This window comes from Schistocerca gregaria, chromosome 4 (assembly GCF_023897955.1).
Source record: "Schistocerca gregaria isolate iqSchGreg1 chromosome 4, iqSchGreg1.2, whole genome shotgun sequence".
NCBI classification, from domain to species: Eukaryota; Metazoa; Arthropoda; class Insecta; order Orthoptera; family Acrididae; genus Schistocerca; species Schistocerca gregaria.
The window spans coordinates 25949546-25975892 of NC_064923.1; the positions used below are offsets into that span (position 1 = coordinate 25949546).

The 26347-nt window shown below is 46.4% G+C and overlaps 18 non-coding genes across 18 annotated transcripts; all 18 read left to right on the plus strand.

The window, feature by feature from the left end:
* The first annotated feature begins 52 nt into the window (after positions 1–52).
* Positions 53–124, plus strand: Trnas-aga (transfer RNA serine (anticodon AGA)). Its single transcript has one exon. It is a non-coding gene; the product is annotated as a tRNA-Ser (tRNA).
* A 1465-nt stretch (positions 125–1589) lies between these two features.
* Positions 1590–1661, plus strand: Trnat-agu (transfer RNA threonine (anticodon AGU)). The gene has a single exon. It is a non-coding gene; the product is annotated as a tRNA-Thr (tRNA).
* A 1435-nt stretch (positions 1662–3096) lies between these two features.
* Trnat-agu (transfer RNA threonine (anticodon AGU)) lies at positions 3097–3168 on the plus strand. The gene has a single exon. It is a non-coding gene; the product is annotated as a tRNA-Thr (tRNA).
* A 1447-nt stretch (positions 3169–4615) lies between these two features.
* On the plus strand, positions 4616–4687 carry Trnat-agu (transfer RNA threonine (anticodon AGU)). Its single transcript has one exon. It is a non-coding gene; the product is annotated as a tRNA-Thr (tRNA).
* Positions 4688–6146: 1459 nt separating this feature from the next.
* Trnat-agu (transfer RNA threonine (anticodon AGU)) lies at positions 6147–6218 on the plus strand. Its single transcript has one exon. It is a non-coding gene; the product is annotated as a tRNA-Thr (tRNA).
* Positions 6219–7677: 1459 nt separating this feature from the next.
* Trnat-agu (transfer RNA threonine (anticodon AGU)) lies at positions 7678–7749 on the plus strand. The gene has a single exon. It is a non-coding gene; the product is annotated as a tRNA-Thr (tRNA).
* Positions 7750–9190: 1441 nt separating this feature from the next.
* On the plus strand, positions 9191–9262 carry Trnat-agu (transfer RNA threonine (anticodon AGU)). The gene has a single exon. It is a non-coding gene; the product is annotated as a tRNA-Thr (tRNA).
* Positions 9263–10709: 1447 nt separating this feature from the next.
* Trnas-aga (transfer RNA serine (anticodon AGA)) lies at positions 10710–10781 on the plus strand. The gene has a single exon. It is a non-coding gene; the product is annotated as a tRNA-Ser (tRNA).
* A 1444-nt stretch (positions 10782–12225) lies between these two features.
* Positions 12226–12297, plus strand: Trnat-agu (transfer RNA threonine (anticodon AGU)). The gene has a single exon. It is a non-coding gene; the product is annotated as a tRNA-Thr (tRNA).
* A 1447-nt stretch (positions 12298–13744) lies between these two features.
* Positions 13745–13816, plus strand: Trnat-agu (transfer RNA threonine (anticodon AGU)). The gene has a single exon. It is a non-coding gene; the product is annotated as a tRNA-Thr (tRNA).
* A 1456-nt stretch (positions 13817–15272) lies between these two features.
* On the plus strand, positions 15273–15344 carry Trnat-agu (transfer RNA threonine (anticodon AGU)). The gene has a single exon. It is a non-coding gene; the product is annotated as a tRNA-Thr (tRNA).
* A 1444-nt stretch (positions 15345–16788) lies between these two features.
* Positions 16789–16860, plus strand: Trnat-agu (transfer RNA threonine (anticodon AGU)). Its single transcript has one exon. It is a non-coding gene; the product is annotated as a tRNA-Thr (tRNA).
* A 1453-nt stretch (positions 16861–18313) lies between these two features.
* Trnat-agu (transfer RNA threonine (anticodon AGU)) lies at positions 18314–18385 on the plus strand. The gene has a single exon. It is a non-coding gene; the product is annotated as a tRNA-Thr (tRNA).
* Positions 18386–19812: 1427 nt separating this feature from the next.
* Positions 19813–19884, plus strand: Trnat-agu (transfer RNA threonine (anticodon AGU)). The gene has a single exon. It is a non-coding gene; the product is annotated as a tRNA-Thr (tRNA).
* A 1444-nt stretch (positions 19885–21328) lies between these two features.
* On the plus strand, positions 21329–21400 carry Trnat-agu (transfer RNA threonine (anticodon AGU)). The gene has a single exon. It is a non-coding gene; the product is annotated as a tRNA-Thr (tRNA).
* A 1432-nt stretch (positions 21401–22832) lies between these two features.
* Trnat-agu (transfer RNA threonine (anticodon AGU)) lies at positions 22833–22904 on the plus strand. The gene has a single exon. It is a non-coding gene; the product is annotated as a tRNA-Thr (tRNA).
* Positions 22905–24393: 1489 nt separating this feature from the next.
* Trnas-aga (transfer RNA serine (anticodon AGA)) lies at positions 24394–24465 on the plus strand. Its single transcript has one exon. It is a non-coding gene; the product is annotated as a tRNA-Ser (tRNA).
* Positions 24466–25927: 1462 nt separating this feature from the next.
* Positions 25928–25999, plus strand: Trnat-agu (transfer RNA threonine (anticodon AGU)). The gene has a single exon. It is a non-coding gene; the product is annotated as a tRNA-Thr (tRNA).
* Positions 26000–26347: the final 348 nt, after the last annotated feature.

Consider the following 26347-nt stretch of genomic DNA (forward strand, 5'->3'; position numbering starts at 1 on the left):
GATGATCCAGACGACTGTAAGGATGAAGTACGCAAAAGTACCGCTAGGCCGCGCCTCTTTAGCTCAGTGGCAGAGCACTGGTCTAGAAAACCAGGGGTCGTGAGTTCGATCCTCACAGGAGGCAGACGAATCTTGGATATCAGTTGCGCGTCGTGGCCTTATAGCAAACAGTATCTGGGATGACTAACAATTAGCGAGAGGCGTTTTATTAAGAATTACTCTCAGATGTGATTAAGGCGAATGGCGCAGATAAAGCATTTGCCAAAGCGGTACAGCATAAGGTGGGATGGGACAGTCTGAAATATATTTTATAGATGTATTTCTCACATATCTCAGAGCCTTCCGCGGTTGTCGTCGTCGTCGTCGTCGTCGTCGTCGTCGTCGTCGTCGTCGTCGCCGCCGCCACTTCTGCAGAAGTAGCAAATGGACATCGTAGCAAATGCGGCGAGGGACGCCCTGCCTTACATTTCCGAATGCACAAAGTGTGTGGTTTAGTTTCCCAGTCTATATTTGGTAGGTCTCGTAGCAGGTTGAATGTATCAAATGGGTGGGAAAGAGCAAGGGGCAGCGTCTGTGTAGAACGAAAACACAACTCCTCAGTGGTGTGAGCGTTTTGAGATGAGTCGTATATAAGTTCCACTTGTTTGTCAGTGACCGTGTGGCCTAATGGATAAGGCGTCGGACTTCGTATCCGAAGATTGCGTGTTTGATTCCTCTCTCGGTCGTGTTTTTCCAGATATGAAAAAGAAACATACCGTTTTAGTGCAGCACTTGAGCAGTACGAAACCGTGTGAACGTTGCTGTTGACCATTTTCTGCTTGGAGATGCTCTTGAGCTTGAAACACGCACAACAAGACCGGTTTTAACTTGCGAATTGGTTTGCATATTGCCGTCGCCGCGTGTTTTTGACTGGCACTTGCACATCTAAAATAACGTCGGAAAGTAACTCGTTCGGCTTATGAGTCACATCAAGTATGTGTGTTAATTTTGACGAAACTAGCTCTGCAGGTTGTCATGCAATTCTGTTACCTCTCAGAAATGATTATGAAATAAAAGTGAACTACGTGACGAGTGTGACGTTAGGAAAACATTAGGCAACATGGGGAGGTTCTGTATGGGACCAATCAACCCAAACGAGTACTGTGTGACGTGCTAACCGGCATATACTCACCGAGGCAGCGCGGCTAGCTCAGTCGGTAGAACATAAGGCTCTTAATCGCAGGGTCGTGGGTTCGAGCCCCACGTGGGGAGGAACGGAATTTTGTTCCTCTGCAGATGTAACTTACCGTTTTTCTGATTAACGTGATGTAATGGAAATAGCAACTTTAAACTTTGCGTACGTCTCCGTCAGTCGCTACGAAACTGTATTTGAAGGTGAAGGTGATTTTGTAGACATGTGTGAAAGACATGTTCTGAAATGCAAGTGGTGTTATTTGGAGAGCACTTCCTTTACGTGTCAGATGTGTAGGCAAGCAGTAATGGGTCGCCATAGCTGCAAATATTAGACGGTAATATGAAGTGTTGTCAGCTGAAGTCTGATGATCCAGACGACCGTAAGGATGAAGTACGCAAAAGTACCGCTAGGCCGCGCCTCTTTAGCTCAGTGGCAGAGCACTGGTCTAGTAAACCAGGGGTCGTGAGTTCGATCCTCACAGGAGGCAGACGAATTTTGGATATCAGTTGCGCGTCGTGGCCTTATAGCAAACAGTATCTGGGATGACTAACAATTAGCGAGAGGCGTTTTATTAAGAATTACTCTCAGATGTGATTAAGGCGAATGGCGCAGATAAAGCATTTGCCAAAGCGGTACAGCATAAGGTGGGATGGGACAGTCTGAAATATATTTTATAGATGTATTTCTCACATATCTCAGAGCCTTCCGCGGTTGTCGTCGTCGTCGTCGCCGCCGCCACTTCTGCAGAAGTAGCAAATGGACATCGTAGCAAATGCGGCGAGGGACGCCCTGCCTTACATTTCCGAATGCACAAAGTGTGTGGTTTAGTTTCCCAGTCTATATTTGGTAGGTCTCGTAGCAGGTTGAATGTATCAAATGGGTGGGAAAGAGCAAGGGGCAGCGTCTGTGTAGAACGAAAACACAACTCCTCAGTGGTGTGAGCGTTTTGAGATGAGTCGTATATAAGTTCCACTTGTTTGTCAGTGACCGTGTGGCCTAATGGATAAGGCGTCGGACTTCGTATCCGAAGATTGCGTGTTTGATTCCTCTCTCGGTCGTGTTTTTCCAGATATGAAAAAGAAACATACCGTTTTAGTGCAGCACTTGAGCAGTACGAAACCGTGTGAACGTTGCTGTTGACCATTTTCTGCTTGGAGATGCTCTTGAGCTTGAAACACGCACAACAAGACCGGTTTTAACTTGCGAATTGGTTTGCATATTGCCGTCGCCGCGTGTTTTTGACTGGCACTTGCACATCTAAAATAACGTCGGAAAGTAACTCGTTCGGCTTATGAGTCACATCAAGTATGTGTGTTAATTTTGACGAAACTAGCTCTGCAGGTTGTCATGCAATTCTGTTACCTCTCAGAAATGATTATGAAATAAAAGTGAACTACGTGACGAGTGTGACGTTAGGAAAACATTAGGCAACATGGGGAGGTTCTGTATGGGACCAATCAACCCAAACGAGTACTGTGTGACGTGCTAACCGGCATTTACTCACCGAGGCAGCGCGGCTAGCTCAGTCGGTAGAACATAAGGCTCTTAATCGCAGGGTCGTTTGTTCGAGCCCCACGTGGGGAGGAACGGAATTTTGTTCCTCTGCAGATGTAACTTACCGTTTTTCTGATTAACGTGATGTAATGGAAATAGCAACTTTAAACTTTGCGTACGTCTCCGTCAGTCGCTACGAAACTGTATTTGAAGGTGAAGGTGATTTTGTAGACATGTGTGAAAGACATGTTCTGAAATGCAAGTGGTGTTATTTGGAGAGCACTTCCTTTACGTGTCAGATGTGTAGGCAAGCAGTAATGGGTCGCCATAGCTGCAAATATTAGACGGTAATATGAAGTGTTGTCAGCTGAAGTCTGATGATCCAGACGACCGTAAGGATGAAGTACGCAAAAGTACCGCTAGGCCGCGCCTCTTTAGCTCAGTGGCAGAGCACTGGTCTAGTGAACCAGGGGTCGTGAGTTCGATCCTCACAGGAGGCAGACGAATTTTGGATATCAGTTGCGCGTCGTGGCCTTATAGCAAACAGTATCTGGGATGACTAACAATTAGCGAGAGGCGTTTTATTAAGAATTACTCTCAGATGTGATTAAGGCGAATGGCGCAGATAAAGCATTTGCCAAAGCGGTACAGCATAAGGTGGGATGGGACAGTCTGAAATATATTTTATAGATGTATTTCTCACATATCTCAGAGCCTTCCGCGGTTGTCGTCGTCGTCGTCGTCGTCGTCGCCGCCGCCGCCACTTCTGCAGAAGTAGCAAATGGACATCGTAGCAAATGCGGCGAGGGACGCCCTGCCTTACATTTCCGAATGCACAAAGTGTGTGGTTTAGTTTCCCAGTCTATATTTGGTAGGTCTCGTAGCAGGTTGAATGTATCAAATGGGTGGGAAAGAGCAAGGGGCAGCGTCTGTGTAGAACGAAAACACAACTCCTCAGTGGTGTGAGCGTTTTGAGATGAGTCGTATATAAGTTCCACTTGTTTGTCAGTGACCGTGTGGCCTAATGGATAAGGCGTCGGACTTCGTATCCGAAGATTGCGTGTTTGATTCCTCTCTCGGTCGTGTTTTTCCAGATATGAAAAAGAAACATACCGTTTTAGTGCAGCACTTGAGCAGTACGAAACCGAGTGAACGTTGCTGTTGACCATTTTCTGCTTGGAGATGCTCTTGAGCTTGAAACACGCACAACAAGACCGGTGTTAACTAGCGAATTGGTTTGCATATTGCCGTCGCCGCGTGTTTTTGACTGGCACTTGCACATCTAAAATAACGTCGGAAAGTAACTCGTTCGGCTTATGAGTCACATCAAGTATGTGTGTTAATTTTGACGAAACTAGCTCTGCAGGTTGTCATGCAATTCTGTTACCTCTCAGAAATGATTATGAAATAAAAGTGAACTACGTGACGAGTGTGACGTTAGGAAAACATTAGGCAACATGGGGAGGTTCTGTATGGGACCAATCAACCCAAACGAGTACTGTGTGACATGCTAACCGGCATATACTCACCGAGGCAGCGCGGCTAGCTCAGTCGGTAGAACATAAGGCTCTTAATCCCAGGGTCGTGGGTTCGAGCCCCACGTGGGGAGGAACGGAATTTTGTTCCTCTGCAGATGTAACTTACCGTTTTTCTGATTAACGTGATGTAATGGAAATAGCAACTTTAAACTTTGCCTACGTCTCCGTCAGTCGCTACGAAACTGTATTTGAAGGTGAAGGTGATTTTGTAGACATGTGTGAAAGACATGTTCTGAAATGCAAGTGGTGTTATTTGGAGAGCACTTCCTTTACGTGTCAGATGTGTAGGCAAGCAGTAATGGGTCGCCATAGCTGCAAATATTAGACGGTAATATGAAGTGTTGTCAGCTGAAGTCTGATGATCCAGACGACCGTAAGGATGAAGTACGCAAAAGTACCGCTAGGCCGCGCCTCTTTAGCTCAGTGGCAGAGCACTGGTCTAGTAAACCAGGGGTCGTGAGTTCGATCCTCACAGGAGGCAGACGAATTTTGGATATCAGTTGCGCGTCGTGGCCTTATAGCAAACAGTATCTGGGATGAGTAACAATTAGCGAGAGGCGTTTTATTAAGAATTACTCTCAGATGTGATTAAGGCGAATGGCGCAGATAAAGCATTTGCCAAAGCGGTACAGCATAAGGTGGGATGGGACAGTCTGAAATATATTTTATAGATGTATTTCTCACATATCTCAGAGCCTTCCGCGGTTGTCGTCGTCGTCGCCGTCGTCGTCGTCGTCGTCGCCGCCGCCGCCGCCACTTCTGCAGAAGTAGCAAATGGACATCGTAGCAAATGCGGCGAGGGACGCCCTGCCTTACATTTCCGAATGCACAAAGTGTGTGGTTTAGTTTCCCAGTCTATATTTGGTAGGTCTCGTAGCAGGTTGAATGTATCAAATGGGTGGGAAAGAGCAAGGGGCAGCGTCTGTGTAGAACGAAAACACAACTCCTCAGTGGTGTGAGCGTTTTGAGATGAGTCGTATATAAGTTCCACTTGTTTGTCAGTGACCGTGTGGCCTAATGGATAAGGCGTCGGACTTCGTATCCGAAGATTGCGTGTTTGATTCCTCTCTCGGTCGTGTTTTTCCAGATATGAAAAAGAAACATACCGTTTTAGTGCAGCACTTGAGCAGTACGAAACCGTGTGAACGTTGCTGTTGACCATTTTCTGCTTGGAGATGCTCTTCAGCTTAAAACACGCACAACAAGACCGGTGTTAACTAGCGAACTGGTTTGCATATTGCCGTCGCCGCGTGTTTTTGACTGGCACTTGCACATCTAAAATAACGTCGGAAAGTAACTCGTTCGGCTTATGAGTCACATCAAGTATGTGTGTTAATTTTGACGAAACTAGCTCTGCAGGTTGTCATGCAATTCTGTTACCTCTCAGAAATGATTATGAAATAAAAGTGAACTACGTGACGAGTGTGACGTTAGGAAAACATTAGGCAACATGGGGAGGTTCTGTATAGAACCAATCAACCCAAACGAGTACTGTGTGACGTGCTAACCGGCATATACTCACCGAGGCAGCGCGGCTAGCTCAGTCGGTAGAACATAAGGCTCTTAATCCCAGGGTCGTGGGTTCGAGCCCCACGTGGGGAGGAACGGAAGTTTGTTCCTCTGCAGATGTAACTTACCGTTTTTCTGATTAACGTGATGTAATGGAAATAGCAACTTTAAACTTTGCCTACGTCTCCGTCAGTCGCTACGAAACTGTATTTGAAGGTGAAGGTGATTTTGTAGACATGTGTGAAAGACATGTTCTGAAATGCAAGTGGTGTTATTTGGAGAGCACTTCCTTTACGTGTCAGATGTGTAGGCAAGCAGTAATGGGTCGCCATAGCTGCAAATATTAGACGGTAATATGAAGTGTTGTCAGCTGAAGTCTGATGATCCAGACGACCGTAAGGATGAAGTACGCAAAAGTACCGCTAGGCCGCGCCTCTTTAGCTCAGTGGCAGAGCACTGGTCTAGTAAACCAGGGGTCGTGAGTTCGATCCTCACAGGAGGCAGACGAATTTTGGATATCAGTTGCGCGTCGTGGCCTTATAGCAAACAGTATCTGGGATGACTAACAATTAGCGAGAGGCGTTTTATTAAGAATTACTCTCAGATGTGATTAAGGCGAATGGCGCAGATAAAGCATTTGCCAAAGCGGTACAGCATAAGGTGGGATGGGACAGTCTGAAATATATTTTATAGATGTATTTCTCACATATCTCAGAGCCTTCCGCGGTTGTCGTCGTCGTCGTCGTCGTCGTCGTCGTCGTCGTCGTCGCCGCCGCCACTTCTGCAGAAGTAGCAAATGGACATCGTAGCAAATGCGGCGAGGGACGCCCTGCCTTACATTTCCGAATGCACAAAGTGTGTGGTTTAGTTTCCCAGTCTATATTTGGTAGGTCTCGTAGCAGGTTGAATGTATCAAATGGGTGGGAAAGAGCAAGGGGCAGCGTCTGTGTAGAACGAAAACACAACTCCTCAGTGGTGTGAGCGTTTTGAGATGAGTCGTATATAAGTTCCACTTGTTTGTCAGTGACCGTGTGGCCTAATGGATAAGGCGTCGGACTTCGTATCCGAAGATTGCGTGTTTGATTCCTCTCTCGGTCGTGTTTTTCCAGATATGAAAAAGAAACATACCGTTTTAGTGCAGCACTTGAGCAGTACGAAACCGTGTGAACGTTGCTGTTGACCATTTTCTGCTTGGAGATGCTCTTGAGCTTGAAACACGCACAACAAGACCGGTTTTAACTTGCGAATTGGTTTGCATATTGCCGTCGCCGCGTGTTTTTGACTGGCACTTGCACATCTAAAATAACGTCGGAAAGTAACTCGTTCGGCTTATGAGTCACATCAAGTATGTGTGTTAATTTTGACGAAACTAGCTCTGCAGGTTGTCATGCAATTCTGTTACCTCTCAGAAATGATTATGAAATAAAAGTGAACTACGTGACGAGTGTGACGTTAGGAAAACATTAGGCAACATGGGGAGGTTCTGTATGGGACCAATCAACCCAAACGAGTACTGTGTGACGTGCTAACCGGCATTTACTCACCGAGGCAGCGCGGCTAGCTCAGTCGGTAGAACATAAGGCTCTTAATCGCAGGGTCGTGGGTTCGAGCCCCACGTGGGGAGGAACGGAATTTTGTTCCTCTGCAGATGTAACTTACCGTTTTTCTGATTAACGTGATGTAATGGAAATAGCAACTTTAAACTTTGCGTACGTCTCCGTCAGTCGCTACGAAACTGTATTTGAAGGTGAAGGTGATTTTGTAGACATGTGTGAAAGACATGTTCTGAAATGCAAGTGGTGTTATTTGGAGAGCACTTCCTTTACGTGTCAGATGTGTAGGCAAGCAGTAATGGGTCGCCATAGCTGCAAATATTAGACGGTAATATGAAGTGTTGTCAGCTGAAGTCTGATGATCCAGACGACCGTAAGGATGAAGTACGCAAAAGTACCGCTAGGCCGCGCCTCTTTAGCTCAGTGGCAGAGCACTGGTCTAGTAGACCAGGGGTCGTGAGTTCGATCCTCACAGGAGGCAGACGAATTTTGGATATCAGTTGCGCGTCGTGGCCTTATAGCAAACAGTATCTGGGATGACTAACAATTAGCGAGAGGCGTTTTATTAAGAATTACTCTCAGATGTGATTAAGGCGAATGGCGCAGATAAAGCATTTGCCAAAGCGGTACAGCATAAGGTGGGATGGGACTGTCTGAAATATATTTCATTGATGTATTTCTCACATATATCAGAGCCTTCCGCGGTTGTCGTCGTCGTCGTCGTCGCCGCCGCCGCCACTTCTGCAGAAGTAGCAAATGGACATCGTAGCAAATGCGGCGAGGGACGCCCTGCCTTACATTTCCGAATGCACAAAGTGTGTGGTTTAGTTTCCCAGTCTATATTTGGTAGGTCTCGTAGCAGGTTGAATGTATCAAATGGGTGGGAAAGAGCAAGGGGCAGCGTCTGTGTAGAACGAAAACACAACTCCTCAGTGGTGTGAGCGTTTTGAGATGAGTCGTATATAAGTTCCACTTGTTTGTCAGTGACCGTGTGGCCTAATGGATAAGGCGTCGGACTTCGTATCCGAAGATTGCGTGTTTGATTCCTCTCTCGGTCGTGTTTTTCCAGATATGAAAAAGAAACATACCGTTTTAGTGCAGCACTTGAGCAGTACGAAACCGAGTGAACGTTGCTGTTGACCATTTTCTGCTTGGAGATGCTCTTGAGCTTGAAACACGCACAACAAGACCGGTGTTAACTAGCGAATTGGTTTGCATATTGCCGTCGCCGCGTGTTTTTGACTGGCACTTGCACATCTAAAATAACGTCGGAAAGTAACTCGTTCGGCTTATGAGTCACATCAAGTATGTGTGCTAATTTTGACGAAACTAGCTCTGCAGGTTGTCATGCAATTCTGTTACCTCTCAGAAATGATTATGAAATAAAAGTGAACTACGTGACGAGTGTGACGTTAGGAAAACATTAGGCAACATGGGGAGGTTCTGTATGGGACCAATCAACCCAAACGAGTACTGTGTGACGTGCTAACCGGCATATACTCACCGAGGCAGCGCGGCTAGCTCAGTCGGTAGAACATAAGGCTCTTAATCCCAGGGTCGTGGGTTCGAGCCCCACGTGGGGAGGAACGGAATTTTGTTCCTCTGCAGATGTAACTTACCGTTTTTCTGATTAACGTGATGTAATGGAAATAGCAACTTTAAACTTTGCCTACGTCTCCGTCAGTCGCTACGAAACTGTATTTGAAGGTGAAGGTGATTTTGTAGACATGTGTGAAAGACATGTTCTGAAATGCAAGTGGTGTTATTTGGAGAGCACTTCCTTTACGTGTCAGATGTGTAGGCAAGCAGTAATGGGTCGCCATAGCTGCAAATATTAGACGGTAATATGAAGTGTTGTCAGCTGAAGTCTGATGATCCAGACGACCGTAAGGATGAAGTACGCAAAAGTACCGCTAGGCCGCGCCTCTTTAGCTCAGTGGCAGAGCACTGGTCTAGTAAACCAGGGGTCGTGAGTTCGATCCTCACAGGAGGCAGACGAATTTTGGATATCAGTTGCGCGTCGTGGCCTTATAGCAAACAGTATCTGGGATGACTAACAATTAGCGAGAGGCGTTTTATTAAGAATTACTCTCAGATGTGATTAAGGCGAATGGCGCAGATAAAGCATTTGCCAAAGCGGTACAGCATAAGGTGGGATGGGACAGTCTGAAATATATTTTATAGATGTATTTCTCACATATCTCAGAGCCTTCCGCGGTTGTCGTCGTCGTCGTCGTCGTCGTCGCCGCCGCCGCCACTTCTGCAGAAGTAGCAAATGGACATCGTAGCAAATGCGGCGAGGGACGCCCTGCCTTACATTTCCGAATGCACAAAGTGTGTGGTTTAGTTTCCCAGTCTATATTTGGTAGGTCTCGTAGCAGGTTGAATGTATCAAATGGGTGGGAAAGAGCAAGGGGCAGCGTCTGTGTAGAACGAAAACACAACTCCTCAGTGGTGTGAGCGTTTTGAGATGAGTCGTATATGAGTTGCACTTGTTTGTCAGTGACCGTGTGGCCTAATGGATAAGGCGCCGGACTTCGTATCCGAAGATTGCGTGTTTGATTCCTCTCTCGGTCGTGTTTTTCCAGATCTGAAAAAGAAACATACCGTTTTAGTGCAGCACTTGAGCAGTACGAAACCGTGTGAACGTTGCTGTTGACCATTTTCTGCTTGGAGATGCTCTTGAGCTTGAAACACGCACAACAAGACCGGTGTTAACTAGCGAATTGGTTTGCATATTGCCGTCGCCGCGTGTTTTTGACTGGCACTTGCACATCTAAAATAACGTCGGAAAGTAACTCGTTCGGCTTATGAGTCACATGAAGTATGTGTGCTAATTTTGACGAAACTAGCTCTGCAGGTTGTCATGCAATTCTGTTACCTCTCAGAAATGATTATGAAATAAAAGTGAACTACGTGACGAGTGTGACGTTAGGAAAACATTAGGCAACATGGGGAGGTTCTGTATGGGACCAATCAACCCAAACGAGTACTGTGTGACGTGCTAACCGGCATATACTCACCGAGGCAGCGCGGCTAGCTCAGTCGGTAGAACATAAGGCTCTTAATCCCAGGGTCGTGGGTTCGAGCCCCACGTGGGGAGGAACGGAATTTTGTTCCTCTGCAGATGTAACTTACCGTTTTTCTGATTAACGTGATGTAATGGAAATAGCAACTTTAAACTTTGCCTACGACTCCGTCAGTCGCTACGAAACTGTATTTGAAGGTGAAGGTGATTTTGTAGACATGTGTGAAAGACATGTTCTGAAATGCATGTGGTGTTATTTGGAGAGCACTTCCTTTACGTGTCAGATGTGTAGCCAAGCAGTAATGGGTCGCCATAGCTGCAAATATTAGACGGTAATATGAAGTGTTGTCAGCTGAAGTCTGATGATCCAGACGACTGTAAGGATGAAGTACGCAAAAGTACCGCTAGGCCGCGCCTCTTTAGCTCAGTGGCAGAGCACTGGTCTAGAAAACCAGGGGTCGTGAGTTCGATCCTCACAGGAGGCAGACGAATCTTGGATATCAGTTGCGCGTCGTGGCCTTATAGCAAACAGTATCTGGGATGACTAACAATTAGCGAGAGGCGTTTTATTAAGAATTACTCTCAGATGTGATTAAGGCGAATGGCGCAGATAAAGCATTTGCCAAAGCGGTACAGCATAAGGTGGGATGGGACAGTCTGAAATATATTTTATAGATGTATTTCTCACATATCTCAGAGCCTTCCGCGGTTGTCGTCGTCGTCGTCGTCGTCGTCGCCGCCGCCACTTCTGCAGAAGTAGCAAATGGACATCGTAGCAAATGCGGCGAGGGACGCCCTGCCTTACATTTCCGAATGCACAAAGTGTGTGGTTTAGTTTCCCAGTCTATATTTGGTAGGTTTCGTAGCAGGTTGAATGTATCAAATGGGTGGGAAAGAGCAAGGGGCAGCGTCTGTGTAGAACGAAAACACAACTCCTCAGTGGTGTGAGCGTTTTGAGATGAGTCGTATATAAGTTCCACTTGTTTGTCAGTGACCGTGTGGCCTAATGGATAAGGCGTCGGACTTCGTATCCGAAGATTGCGTGTTTGATTCCTCTCTCGGTCGTGTTTTTCCAGATATGAAAAAGAAACATACCGTTTTAGTGCAGCACTTGAGCAGTACGAAACCGTGTGAACGTTGCTGTTGACCATTTTCTGCTTGGAGATGCTCTTGAGCTTGAAACACGCACAACAAGACCGGTTTTAACTTGCGAATTGGTTTGCATATTGCCGTCGCCGCGTGTTTTTGACTGGCACTTGCACATCTAAAATAACGTCGGAAAGTAACTCGTTCGGCTTATGAGTCACATCAAGTATGTGTGTTAATTTTGACGAAACTAGCTCTGCAGGTTGTCATGCAATTCTGTTACCTCTCAGAAATGATTATGAAATAAAAGTGAACTACGTGACGAGTGTGACGTTAGGAAAACAGTAGGCAACATGGGGAGGTTCTGTATGGGACCAATCAACCCAAACGAGTACTGTGTGACGTGCTAACCGGCATATACTCACCGAGGCAGCGCGGCTAGCTCAGTCGGTAGAACATAAGGCTCTTAATCGCAGGGTCGTGGGTTCGAGCCCCACGTGGGGAGGAACGGAATTTTGTTCCTCTGCAGATGTAACTTACCGTTTTTCTGATTAACGTGATGTAATGGAAATAGCAACTTTAAACTTTGCGTACGTCTCCGTCAGTCGCTACGAAACTGTATTTGAAGGTGTAGGTGATTTTGTAGACATGTGTGAAAGACATGTTCTGAAATGCAAGTGGTGTTATTTGGAGAGCACTTCCTTTACGTGTCAGATGTGTAGGCAAGCAGTAATGGGTCGCCATAGCTGCAAATATTAGACGGTAATATGAAGTGTTGTCAGCTGAAGTCTGATGATCCAGACGACCGTAAGGATGAAGTACGCAAAAGTACCGCTAGGCCGCGCCTCTTTAGCTCAGTGGCAGAGCACTGGTCTAGTAAACCAGGGGTCGTGAGTTCGATCCTCACAGGAGGCAGACGAATTTTGGATATCAGTTGCGCGTCGTGGCCTTATAGCAAACAGTATCTGGGATGACTAACAATTAGCGAGAGGCGTTTTATTAAGAATTACTCTCAGATGTGATTAAGGCGAATGGCGCAGATAAAGCATTTGCCAAAGCGGTACAGCATAAGGTGGGATGGGACAGTCTGAAATATATTTTATAGATGTATTTCTCACATATCTCAGAGCCTTCCGCGGTTGTCGTCGTCGTCGTCGTCGTCGTCGCCGCCGCCGCCACTTCTGCAGAAGTAGCAAATGGACATCGTAGCAAATGCGGCGAGGGACGCCCTGCCTTACATTTCCGAATGCACAAAGTGTGTGGTTTAGTTTCCCAGTCTATATTTGGTAGGTCTCGTAGCAGGTTGAATGTATCAAATGGGTGGGAAAGAGCAAGGGGCAGCGTCTGTGTAGAACGAAAACACAACTCCTCAGTGGTGTGAGCGTTTTGAGATGAGTCGTATATAAGTTCCACTTGTTTGTCAGTGACCGTGTGGCCTAATGGATAAGGCGTCGGACTTCGTATCCGAAGATTGCGTGTTTGATTCCTCTCTCGGTCGTGTTTTTCCAGATATGAAAAAGAAACATACCGTTTTAGTGCAGCACTTGAGCAGTACGAAACCGAGTGAACGTTGCTGTTGACCATTTTCTGCTTGGAGATGCTCTTGAGCTTGAAACACGCACAACAAGACCGGTGTTAACTAGCGAATTGGTTTGCATATTGCCGTCGCCGCGTGTTTTTGACTGGCACTTGCACATCTAAAATAACGTCGGAAAGTAACTCGTTCGGCTTATGAGTCACATGAAGTATGTGTGCTAATTTTGACGAAACTAGCTCTGCAGGTTGTCATGCAATTCTGTTACCTCTCAGAAATGATTATGAAATAAAAGTGAACTACGTGACGAGTGTGACGTTAGGAAAACATTAGGCAACATGGGGAGGTTCTGTATGGGACCAATCAACCCAAACGAGTACTGTGTGACGTGCTAACCGGCATATACTCACCGAGGCAGCGCGGCTAGCTCAGTCGGTAGAACATAAGGCTCTTAATCGCAGGGTCGTGGGTTCGAGCCCCACGTGGGGAGGAACGGAATTTTGTTCCTCTGCAGATGTAACTTACCGTTTATCTGATTAACGTGATGTAATGGAAATAGCAACTTTAAACTTTGCCTACGTCTCCGTCAGTCGCTACGAAACTGTATTTGAAGGTGAAGGTGATTTTGTAGACATGTGTGAAAGACATGTTCTGAAATGCAAGTGGTGTTATTTGGAGAGCACTTCCTTTACGTGTCAGATGTGTAGGCAAGCAGTAATGGGTCGCCATAGCTGCAAATATTAGACGGTAATATGAAGTGTTGTCAGCTGAAGTCTGATGATCCAGACGACCGTAAGGATGAAGTACGCAAAAGTACCGCTAGGCCGCGCCTCTTTAGCTCAGTGGCAGAGCACTGGTCTAGTAAACCAGGGGTCGTGAGTTCGATCCTCACAGGAGGCAGACGAATTTTGGATATCAGTTGCGCGTCGTGGCCTTATAGCAAACAGTATCTGGGATGACTAACAATTAGCGAGAGGCGTTTTATTAAGAATTACTCTCAGATGTGATTAAGGCGAATGGCGCAGATAAAGCATTTGCCAAAGCGGTACAGCATAAGGTGGGATGGGACAGTCTGAAATATATTTTATAGATGTATTTCTCACATATCTCAGAGCCTTCCGCGGTTGTCGTCGTCGTCGCCGTCGTCGTCGTCGTCGCCGCCGCCGCCGCCACTTCTGCAGAAGTAGCAAATGGACATCGTAGCAAATGCGGCGAGGGACGCCCTGCCTTACATTTCCGAATGCACAAAGTGTGTGGTTTAGTTTCCCAGTCTATATTTGGTAGGTCTCGTAGCAGGTTGAATGTATCAAATGGGTGGGAAAGAGCAAGGGGCAGCGTCTGTGTAGAACGAAAACACAACTCCTCAGTGGTGTGAGCGTTTTGAGATGAGTCGTATATAAGTTCCACTTGTTTGTCAGTGACCGTGTGGCCTAATGGATAAGGCGTCGGACTTCGTATCCGAAGATTGCGTGTTTGATTCCTCTCTCGGTCGTGTTTTTCCAGATATGAAAAAGAAACATACCGTTTTAGTGCAGCACTTGAGCAGTACGAAACCGTGTGAACGTTGCTGTTGACCATTTTCTGCTTGGAGATGCTCTTCAGCTTAAAACACGCACAACAAGACCGGTGTTAACTAGCGAATTGGTTTGCATATTGCCGTCGCCGCGTGTTTTTGACTGGCACTTGCACATCTAAAATAACGTCGGAAAGTAACTCGTTCGGCTTATGAGTCACATCAAGTATGTGTGTTAATTTTGACGAAACTAGCTCTGCAGGTTGTCATGCAATTCTGTTACCTCTCAGAAATGATTATGAAATAAAAGTGAACTACGTGACGAGTGTGACGTTAGGAAAACATTAGGCAACATGGGGAGGTTCTGTATGGGACCAATCAACCCAAACGAGTACTGTGTGACGTGCTAACCGGCATATACTCACCGAGGCAGCGCGGCTAGCTCAGTCGGTAGAACATAAGGCTCTTAATCCCAGGGTCGTGGGTTCGAGCCCCACGTGGGGAGGAACGGAAGTTTGTTCCTCTGCAGATGTAACTTACCGTTTTTCTGATTAACGTGATGTAATGGAAATAGCAACTTTAAACTTTGCCTACGTCTCCGTCAGTCGCTACGAAACTGTATTTGAAGGTGAAGGTGATTTTGTAGACATGTGTGAAAGACATGTTCTGAAATGCAAGTGGTGTTATTTGGAGAGCACTTCCTTTACGTGTCAGATGTGTAGGCAAGCAGTAATGGGTCGCCATAGCTGCAAATATTAGACGGTAATATGAAGTGTTGTCAGCTGAAGTCTGATGATCCAGACGACCGTAAGGATGAAGTACGCAAAAGTACCGCTAGGCCGCGCCTCTTTAGCTCAGTGGCAGAGCACTGGTCTAGTAAACCAGGGGTCGTGAGTTCGATCCTCACAGGAGGCAGACGAATTTTGGATATCAGTTGCGCGTCGTGGCCTTATAGCAAACAGTATCTGGGATGACTAACAATTAGCGAGAGGCGTTTTATTAAGAATTACTCTCAGATGTGATTAAGGCGAATGGCGCAGATAAAGCATTTGCCAAAGCGGTACAGCATAAGGTGGGATGGGACAGTCTGAAATATATTTTATAGATGTATTTCTCACATATCTCAGAGCCTTCCGCGGTTGTCGTCGTCGTCGTCGTCGTCGCCGCCGTTGCCACTTCTGCAGAAGTAGCAAATGGACATCGTAGCAAATGCGGCGAGGGACGCCCTGCCTTACATTTCCGAATGCACAAAGTGTGTGGTTTAGTTTCCCAGTCTATATTTGGTAGGTCTCGTAGCAGGTTGAATGTATCAAATGGGTGGGAAAGAGCAAGGGGCAGCGTCTGTGTAGAACGAAAACAGAACTCCTCAGTGGTGTGAGCGTTTTGAGATGAGTCGTATATAAGTTCCACTTGTTTGTCAGTGACCGTGTGGCCTAATGGATAAGGCGTCGGACTTCGTATCCGAAGATTGCGTGTTTGATTCCTCTCTCGGTCGTGTTTTTCCAGATATGAAAAAGAAACATACCGTTTTAGTGCAGCACTTGAGCAGTACGAAACCGTGTGAACGTTGCTGTTGACCATTTTCTGCTTGGAGATGCTCTTGAGCTTGAAACACGCACAACAAGACCGGTGTTAACTAGCGAATTGGTTTGCATATTGCCGTCGCCGCGTGTTTTTGACTGGCACTTGCACATCTAAAATAACGTCGGAAAGTAACTCGTTCGGCTTATGAGTCACATCAAGTATGTGTGTTAATTTTGACGAAACTAGCTCTGCAGGTTGTCATGCAATTCTGTTACCTCTCAGAAATGATTATGAAATAAAAGTGAACTACGTGACGAGTGTGACGTTAGGAAAACATTAGGCAACATGGGGAGGTTCTGTATGGGACCAATCAACCCAAACGAGTACTGTGTGACGTGCTAACCGGCATATACTCACCGAGGCAGCGCGGCTAGCTCAGTCGGTAGAACATAAGGCTCTTAATCGCAGGGTCGTGGGTTCGAGCCCCACGTGGGGAGGAACGGAATTTTGTTCCTCTGCAGATGTAACTTACCGTTTTTCTGATTAACGTGATGTAATGGAAATAGCAACTTTAAACTTTGCCTACGTCTCCGTCAGTCGCTACGAAACTGTATTTGAAGGTGAAGGTGATTTTGTAGACATGTGTGAAAGACATGTTCTGAAATGCAAGTGGTGTTATTTGGAGAGCACTTCCTTTACGTGTCAGATGTGTAGGCAAGCAGTAATGGGTCGCCATAGCTGCAAATATTAGACGGTAATATGAAGTGTTGTCAGCTGAAGTCTGATGATCCAGACGACCGTAAGGATGAAGTACGCAAAAGTACCGCTAGGCCGCGCCTCTTTAGCTCAGTGGCAGAGCACTGGTCTAGTAAACCAGGGGTCGTGAGTTCGATCCTCACAGGAGGCAGACGAATTTTGGATATCAGTTGCGCGTCGTGGCCTTATAGCAAACAGTATCTGGGATGACTAACAATTAGCGAGAGGCGTTTTATTAAGAATTACTCTCAGATGTGATTAAGGCGAATGGCGCAGATAAAGCATTTGCCAAAGCGGTACAGCATAAGGTGGGATGGGACAGTCTGAAATATATTTTATAGATGTATTTCTCACATATCTCAGAGCCTTCCGCGGTTGTCGTCGTCGTCGTCGTCGTCGTCGTCGTCGCCGTCGCCGCCACTTCTGCAGAAGTAGCAAATGGACATCGTAGCAAATGCGGCGAGGGACGCCCTGCCTTACATTTCCGAATGCACAAAGTGTGTGGTTTAGTTTCCCAGTCTATATTTGGTAGGTCTCGTAGCAGGTTGAATGTATCAAATGGGTGGGAAAGAGCAATGGGCAGCGTCTGTGTAGAACGAAAACAGAACTCCTCAGTGGTGTGAGCGTTTTGAGATGAGTCGTATATGAGTTGCACTTGTTTGTCAGTGACCGTGTGGCCTAATGGATAAGGCGCCGGACTTCGTATCCGAAGATTGCGTGTTTGATTCCTCTCTCGGTCGTGTTTTTCCAGATCTGAAAAAGAAACATACCGTTTTAGTGCAGCACTTGAGCAGTACGAAACCGTGTGAACGTTGCTGTTGACCATTTTCTGCTTGGAGATGCTCTTGAGCTTGAAACACGCACAACAAGACCGGTGTTAACTAGCGAATTGGTTTGCATATTGCCGTCGCCGCGTGTTTTTGACTGGCACTTGCACATCTAAAATAACGTCGGAAAGTAACTCGTTCGGCTTATGAGTCACATCAAGTATGTGTGTTAATTTTGACGAAACTAGCTCTGCAGGTTGTCATGCAATTCTGTTACCTCTCAGAAATGATTATGAAATAAAAGTGAACTACGTGACGAGTGTGACGTTAGGAAAACATTAGGCAACATGGGGAGGTTCTGTATGGGACCAATTAACCCAAACGAGTACTGTGTGACGTGCTAACCGGCATATACTCACCGAGGCAGTGCGGCTAGCTCAGTCGGTAGAACATAAGGCTCTTAATCCCAGGGTCGTGGGTTCGAGCCCCACGTGGGGAGGAACGGAATTTTGTTCCTCTGCAGATGTAACTTACCGTTTTTCTGATTAACGTGATGTAATGGAAATAGCAACTTTAAACTTTGCCTACGTCTCCGTCAGTCGCTACGAAACTGTATTTGAAGGTGAAGGTGATTTTGTAGACATGTGTGAAAGACATGTTCTGAAATGCAAGTGGTGTTATTTGGAGAGCACTTCCTTTACGTGTCAGATGTGTAGGCAAGCAGTAATGGGTCGCCATAGGTGCAAATATTAGACGGTAATATGAAGTGTTGTCAGCTGAAGTCTGATGATCCAGACGACCGTAAGGATGAAGTACGCAAAAGTACCGCTAGGCCGCGCCTCTTTAGCTCAGTGGCAGAGCACTGGTCTAGTAAACCAGGGGTCGTGAGTTCGATCCTCACAGGAGGCAGACGAATTTTGGATATCAGTTGCGCGTCGTGGCCTTATAGCAAACAGTATCTGGGATGACTAACAATTAGCGAGAGGCGTTTTATTAAGAATTACTCTCAGATGTGATTAAGGCGAATGGCGCAGATAAAGCATTTGCCAAAGCGGTACAGCATAAGGTGGGATGGGACAGTCTGAAATATTTTATAGATGTATTTCTCACATATCTCAGAGCCTTCCGTCGTCGTCGTCGTCGCCGCCGCCACTTCTGCAGAAGTAGCAAATGGACATCGTAGCAAATGCGGCGAGGGACGCCCTGCCTTACATTTCCGAATGCACAAAGTGTGTGGTTTAGTTTCCCAGTCTATATTTGGTAGGTCTCGTAGCAGTTTGAATGTATCAAATGGGTGGGAAAGAGCAAGGGGCAGCGTCTGTGTAGAACGAAAACACAACTCCTCAGTGGTGTGAGCGTTTTGAGATGAGTCGTATATAAGTTCCACTTGTTTGTCAGTGACCGTGTGGCCTAATGGATAAGGCGTCGGACTTCGTATCCGAAGATTGCGTGTTTGATTCCTCTCTCGGTCGTGTTTTTCCAGATATGAAAAAGAAACATACCGTTTTAGTGCAGCACTTGAGCAGTACGAAACCGTGTGAACGTTGCTGTTGACCATTTTCTGCTTGGAGATGCTCTTGAGCTTGAAACACGCACAACAAGACCGGTGTTAACTAGCGAATTGGTTTGCATATTGCCGTCGCCGCGTGTTTTTGACTGGCACTTGCACATCTAAAATAACGTCGGAAAGTAACTCGTTCGGCTTATGAGTCACATCAAGTATGTGTGTTAATTTTGACGAAACTAGCTCTGCAGGTTGTCATGCAATTCTGTTACCTCTCAGAAATGATTATGAAATAAAAGTGAACTACGTGACGAGTGTGACGTTAGGAAAACATTAGGCAACATGGGGAGGTTCTGTATGGGACCAATCAACCCAAACGAGTACTGTGTGACGTGCTAACCGGCATATACTCACCGAGGCAGCGCGGCTAGCTCAGTCGGTAGAACATAAGGCTCTTAATCCCAGGGTCGTGGGTTCGAGCCCCACGTGGGGAGGAACGGAATTTTGTTCCTCTGCAGATGTAACTTACCGTTTTTCTGATTAACGTGATGTAATGGAAATAGCAACTTTAAACTTTGCCTACGTCTCCGTCAGTCGCTACGAAACTGTATTTGAAGGTGAAGGTGATTTTGTAGACATGTGTGAAAGACATGTTCTGAAATGCAAGTGGTGTTATTTGGAGAGCACTTCCTTTACGTGTCAGATGTGTAGGCAAGCAGTAATGGGTCGCCATAGCTGCAAATATTAGACGGTAATATGAAGTGTTGTCAGCTGAAGTCTGATGATCCAGACGACCGTAAGGATGAAGTACGCAAAAGTACCGCTAGGCCGCGCCTCTTTAGCTCAGTGGCAGAGCACTGGTCTAGTAAACCAGGGGTCGTGAGTTCGATCCTCACAGGAGGCAGACGAATTTTGGATATCAGTTGCGCGTCGTGGCCATATAGCAAACAGTATCTGGGATGACTAACAATTAGCGAGAGGCGTTTTATTAAGAATTACTCTCAGATGTGATTAAGGCGAATGGCGCAGATAAAGCATTTGCCAAAGCGGTACAGCATAAGATGGGATGGGACAGTCTGAAATATATTTTATAGATGTATTTCTCACATATCTCAGAGCCTTCCGCGGTTGTCGTCGTCGTCGTCGTCGTCGTCGCCGCCGCCACTTCTGCAGAAGTAGCAAATGGACATCGTAGCAAATGCGGCGAGGGACGCCCTGCCTTACATTTCCGAATGCACAAAGTGTGTGGTTTAGTTTCCCAGTCTATATTTGGTAGGTCTCGTAGCAGGTTGAATGTATCAAATGGGTGGGAAAGAGCAAGGGGCAGCGTCTGTGTAGAACGAAAACTCAACTCCTCAGTGGTGTGAGCGTTTTGAGATGAGTCGTATATAAGTTCCACTTGTTTGTCAGTGACCGTGTGGCCTAATGGATAAGGCGTCGGGCTTCGTATCCGAAGATTGCGTGTTTGATTCCTCTCTCGGTCGTGTTTTTCCAGATATGAAAAAGAAACATACCGTTTTAGTGCAGCACTTGAGCAGTACGAAACCGTGTGAACGTTGCTGTTGACCATTTTCTGCTTGGAGATGCTCTTCAGCTTAAAACACGCACAACAAGACCGGTGTTAACTAGCGAATTGGTTTCCATATTGCCGTCGCCGCGTGTTTTTGACTGGCACTTGCACATCTAAAATAACGTCGGAAAGTAACTCGTTCGGCTTATGAGTCACATCAAGTATGTGTGTTAATTTTGACGAAACTAGCTCTGCAGGTTGTCATGCAATTCTGTTACCTCTCAGAAATGATTATGAAATAAAAGTGAACTACGTGACGAGTGTGACGTTAGGAAAACATTAGGCAACATGGGGAGGTTCTGTATGGGACCAATCAACCCAAACGAGTACTGTGTGACGTGCTAACCGGCATATACTCACCGAGGCAGCGCGGCTAGCTCAGTCGGTAGAACATAAGGCTCTTAATCCCAGGGTCGTGGGTTCGAGCCCCACGTGGGGAGGAACGGAATTTTGTTCCTCTGCAGATGTAACTTACCGTTTTTCTGATTAACGTGATGTAATGGAAATAGCAACTTTAAACTTTGCCTACGTCTCCGTCAGTCGCTACGAAACTGTATTTGAAGGTGAAGGTGATTTTGTAGACATGTGTGAAAGACATGTTCTGAAATGCAAGTGGTGTTATTTGGAGAGCACTTCCTTTACGTGTCAGATGTGTAGGCAAGCAGTAATGGGTCGCCATAGCTGCAAATATTAGACGGTAATATGAGGTGTTGTCAGCTGAAGTCTGATGATCCAGACGACCGTAAGGATGAAGTACGCAAAAGTACCGCTAGGCCGCGCCTCTTTAGCTCAGTGGCAGAGCACTGGTCTAGTAAACCACGGGTCGTGACTTCGATCCTCACAGGAGGCAGACGAATTTTGGATATCAGTTGCGCGTCGTGGCCTTATAGCAAACAGTATCTGGGATGACTAACAATTAGCGAGAGGCGTTTTATTAAGAATTACTCTCAGATGTGATTAAGGCGAATGGCGCAGATAAAGCATTTGCCAAAGCGGTACAGCATAAGGTGGGATGGGACAGTCTGAAATATATTTTATAGATGTATTTCTCACATATCTCAGAGCCTTCCGCGGTTGTCGTCGTCGCCGCCGCCGCCACTTCTGCAGAAGTAGCAAATGGACATCGTAGCAAATGCGGCGAGGGACGCCCTGCCTTACATTTCCGAATGCACAAAGTGTGTGGTTTAGTTTCCCAGTCTATATTTGGTAGGTCTCGTAGCAGGTTGAATGTATCAAATGGGTGGGAAAGAGCAAGGGGCAGCGTCTGTGTAGAACGAAAACACAACTCCTCAGTGGTGTGAGCGTTTTGAGATGAGTCGTATATAAGTTCCACTTGTTTGTCAGTGGCCGTGTGGCCTAATGGATAAGGCGTCGGACTTCGTATCCGAAGATTGCGTGTTTGATTCCTCTCTCGGTCGTGTTTTTCCAGATATGAAAAAGAAACATACCGTTTTAGTGCAGCACTTGAGCAGTACGAAACCGTGTGAACGTTGCTGTTGACCATTTTCTGCTTGGAGATGCTCTTGAGCTTGAAACACGCACAACAAGACCGGTGTTAACTAGCGAATTGGTTTGCATATTGCCGTCGCCGCGTGTTTTTGACTGGCACTTGCACATCTAAAATAACGTCGGAAAGTAACTCGTTCGGCTTATGAGTCACATCAAGTATGTGTGTTAATTTTGACGAAACTAGCTCTGCAGGTTGTCATGCAATTCTGTTACCTCTCAGAAATGATTATGAAATAAAAGTGAACTACGTGACGAGTGTGACGTTAGGAAAACATTAGGCAACATGGGGAGGTTCTGTATGGGACCAATCAACCCAAACGAGTACTGTGTGACGTGCTAACCGGCATATACTCACCGAGGCAGCGCGGCTAGCTCAGTCGGTAGAACATAAGGCTCTTAATCCCAGGGTCGTGGGTTCGAGCCCCACGTGGGGAGGAACGGAATTTTGTTCCTCTGCAGATGTAACTTACCGTTTTTCTGATTAACGTGATGTAATGGAAATAGCAACTTTAAACTTTGCCTACGTCTCCGTCAGTCGCTACGAAACTGTATTTGAAGGTGAAGGTGACTTTGTAGACATGTGTGAAAGACATGTTCTGAAATGCAAGTGGTGTTATTTGGAGAGCACTTCCTTTACGTGTCAGATGTGTAGGCAAGCAGTAATGGGTCGCCATAGCTGCAAATATTAGACGGTAATATGAGGTGTTGTCAGCTGAAGTCTGATGATCCAGACGACCGTAAGGATGAAGTACGCAAAAGTACCGCTAGGCCGCGCCTCTTTAGCTCAGTGGCAGAGCACTGGTCTAGTAAACCAGGGGTCGTGACTTCGATCCTCACAGGAGGCAGACGAATTTTGGATATCAGTTGCGCGTCGTGGCCTTATAGCAAACAGTATCTGGGATGACTAACAATTAGCGAGAGGCGTTTTATTAAGAATTACTCTCAGATGTGATTAAGGCGAATGGCGCAGATAAAGCATTTGCCAAAGCGGTACAGCATAAGGTGGGATGGGACAGTCTGAAATATATTTTATAGATGTATTTCTCACATATCTCAGAGCCTTCCGCGGTTGTCGTCGTCGTCGTCGTCGTCGTCGTCGTCGTCGTCGTCGTCGTCGTCGTCGTCGTCGTCGTCGCCGCCGCCGCCGCCACTTCTGCAGAAGTAGCAAATGGACATCGTAGCAAATGCGGCGAGGGACGCCCTGCCTTACATTTCCGAATGCACAAAGTGTGTGGTTTAGTTTCCCTGTCTATATTTGGTAGGTCTCGTAGCAGGTTGAATGTATCAAATGGGTGGGAAAGAGCAAGGGGCAGCGTCTGTGTAGAACGAAAACACAACTCCTCAGTGGTGTGAGCGTTTTGAGATGAGTCGTATATGAGTTGCACTTGTTTGTCAGTGACCGTGTGGCCTAATGGATAAGGCGTCGGACTTCGTATCCGAAGATTGCGTGTTTGATTCCTCTCTCGGTCGTGTTTTTCCAGATCTGAAAAAGAAACATACCGTTTTAGTGCAGCACTTGAGCAGTACGAAACCGTGTGAACGTTGCTGTTGACCATTTTCTGCTTGGAGATGCTCTTGAGCTTGAAACACGCACAACAAGACCGGTGTTAACTTGCGAATTGGTTTGCATATTGCCGTCGCCGCGTGTTTTTGACTGGCACTTGCACATCTAAAATAACGTCGGAAAGTAACTCGTTCGGCTTATGAGTCACATCAAGTATGTGTGTTAATTTTGACGAAACTAGCTCTGCAGGTTGTCATGCAATTCTGTTACCTCTCAGAAATGATTATGAAATAAAAGTGAACTACGTGACGAGTGTGACGTTAGGAAAACATTAGGCAACATGGGGAGGTTCTGTATGGGACCAATCAACCCAAACGAGTACTGTGTGACGTGCTAACCGGCATATACTCACCGAGGCAGCGCGGCTAGCTCAGTCGGTAGAACATAAGGCTCTTAATCCCAGGGTCGTGGGTTCGAGCCCCACGTGGGGAGGAACGGAATTTTGTTCCTCTGCAGATGTAACTTACCGTTTTTCTGATTAACGTGATGTAATGGAAATAGCAACTTTAAACTTTGCCTACGTCTCCGTCAGTCGCTACGAAACTGTATTTGAAGGTGAAGGTGATTTTGTAGACATGTGTGAAAGACATGTTCTGAAATGCAAGTGGTGTTATTTGGAGAGCACTTCCTTTACGTGTCAGATGTGTAGGCAAGCAGTAATGGGTCGCCATAGCTGCAAATATTAGACGGTAATATGAAGTGTTGTCAGCTGAAGTCTGATGATCCAGACGACTGTAAGGATGAAGTACGCAAAAGTACCGCTAGGCCGCGCCTCTTTAGCTCAGTGGCAGAGCACTGGTCTAGAAAACAAGGGGTCGTGAGTTCGATCCTCACAGTAGGCAGACGAATTTTGGATATCAGTTGCGCGTCGTGGCCTTATAGCAAACAGTATCTGGGATGACTAACAATTAGCGAGAGGCGTTTTATTAAGAATTACTCTCAGATGTGATTAAGGCGAATGGCGCAGATAAAGCATTTGCCAAAGCGGTACAGCATAAGGTGGGATGGGACAGTCTGAAATATATTTTATAGATGTATTTCTCACATATCTCAGAGCCTTCCGCGGTCGTCGTCGTCGTCGTCGTCGTCGTCGTCCTCGTCGTCGTCGTCCTCGTCGCCACTTCTGCAGAAGTAGCAAATGGACATCGTAGCAAATGCGGCGAGGGACGCCCTGCCTTACATTTCCGAATGCACAACGTGTGTGGTTTAGTTTCACAGTCTATATTTGGTAGGTCTCGTAGCAGGTTGAATGTATCAAATGGGTGGGAAAGAGCAAGGGGCAGCGTCTGTGTAGAACGAAAACACAACTCCTCAGTGGTGTGAGCGTTTTGAGATGAGTCGTATATAAGTTCCACTTGTTTGTCAGTGACCGTGTGGCCTAATGGATAAGGCGTCGGACTTCGTATCCGAAGATTGCGTGTTTGATTCCTCTCTCGGTCGTGTTTTTCCAGATATGAAAAAGAAACATACGGTTTTAGTGCAGCACTTGAGCAGTACGAAACCGTGTGAACGTTGCTGTTGACCATTTTCTGCTTGGAGATGCTCTTGAGCTTGAAACACGCACAACAAGACCGGTGTTAACTTGCGAATTGGTTTGCATATTGCCGTCGCCGCGTGTTTTTGACTGGCACTTGCACATCTAAAATAACGTCGGAAAGTAACTCGTTCGGCTTATGAGTCACATCAAGTATGTGTGTTAATTTTGACGAAACTAGCTCTGCAGGTTGTCATGCAATTCTGTTACCTCTCAGAAAGGATTATGAAATAAAAGTGAACTACGTGACGAGTGTGACGTTAGGAAAACATTAGGCAACATGGGGAGGTTCTGTATGGGACCAATCAACCCAAACGAGTACTGTGTGACGTGCTAACCGGCATTTACTCACCGAGGCAGCGCGGCTAGCTCAGTCGGTAGAACATAAGGCTCTTAATCGCAGGGTCGTGGGTTCGAGCCCCACGTGGGGAGGAACGGAATTTTGTTCCTCTGCAGATGTAACTTACCGTTTTTCTGATTAACGTGATGTAATGGAAATAGCAACTTTAAACTTTGCCTACGTCTCCGTCAGTCGCTACGAAACTGTATTTGAAGGTGAAGGTGATTTTGTAGACATGTGTGAAAGACATGTTCTGAAATGCAAGTGGTGTTATTTGGAGAGCACTTCCTTTACGTATCAGATGTGTAGGCAAGCAGTAATGGGTCGCCATAGCTGCAAATATTAGACGGTAATATGAAGTGTTGTCAGCTGAAGTCTGATGATCCAGACGACCGTAAGGATGAAGTACGCAAAAGTACCGCTAGGCTGCGCCTCTTTAGCTCAGTGGCAGAGCACTGGTCTAGTAAACCAGGGGTCGTGAGTACGATCCTCACAGGAGGCAGACGAATTTTGGATATCAGTTGCGCGTCGTGGCCTTATAGCAAACAGTATCTGGGATGACTAACAATTAGCGAGAGGCGTTTTATTAAGAATTACTCTCAGATGTGATTAAGGCGAATGGCGCAGATAAAGCATTTGCCAAAGCGGTACAGCATAAGGTGGGATGGGACAGTCTGAAATATATTTTATAGATGTATTTCTCACATATCTCAGAGCCTTCCGCGGTTGTCGTCGTCGTCGTCGTCGTCGTCGTCGTCGTCGTCGCGGCCGCCACTTTTGCAGAAGTAGCAAATGGACATCGTAGCAAATGCGGCGAGGGACGCCCTGCCTTACATTTCCGAATGCACAA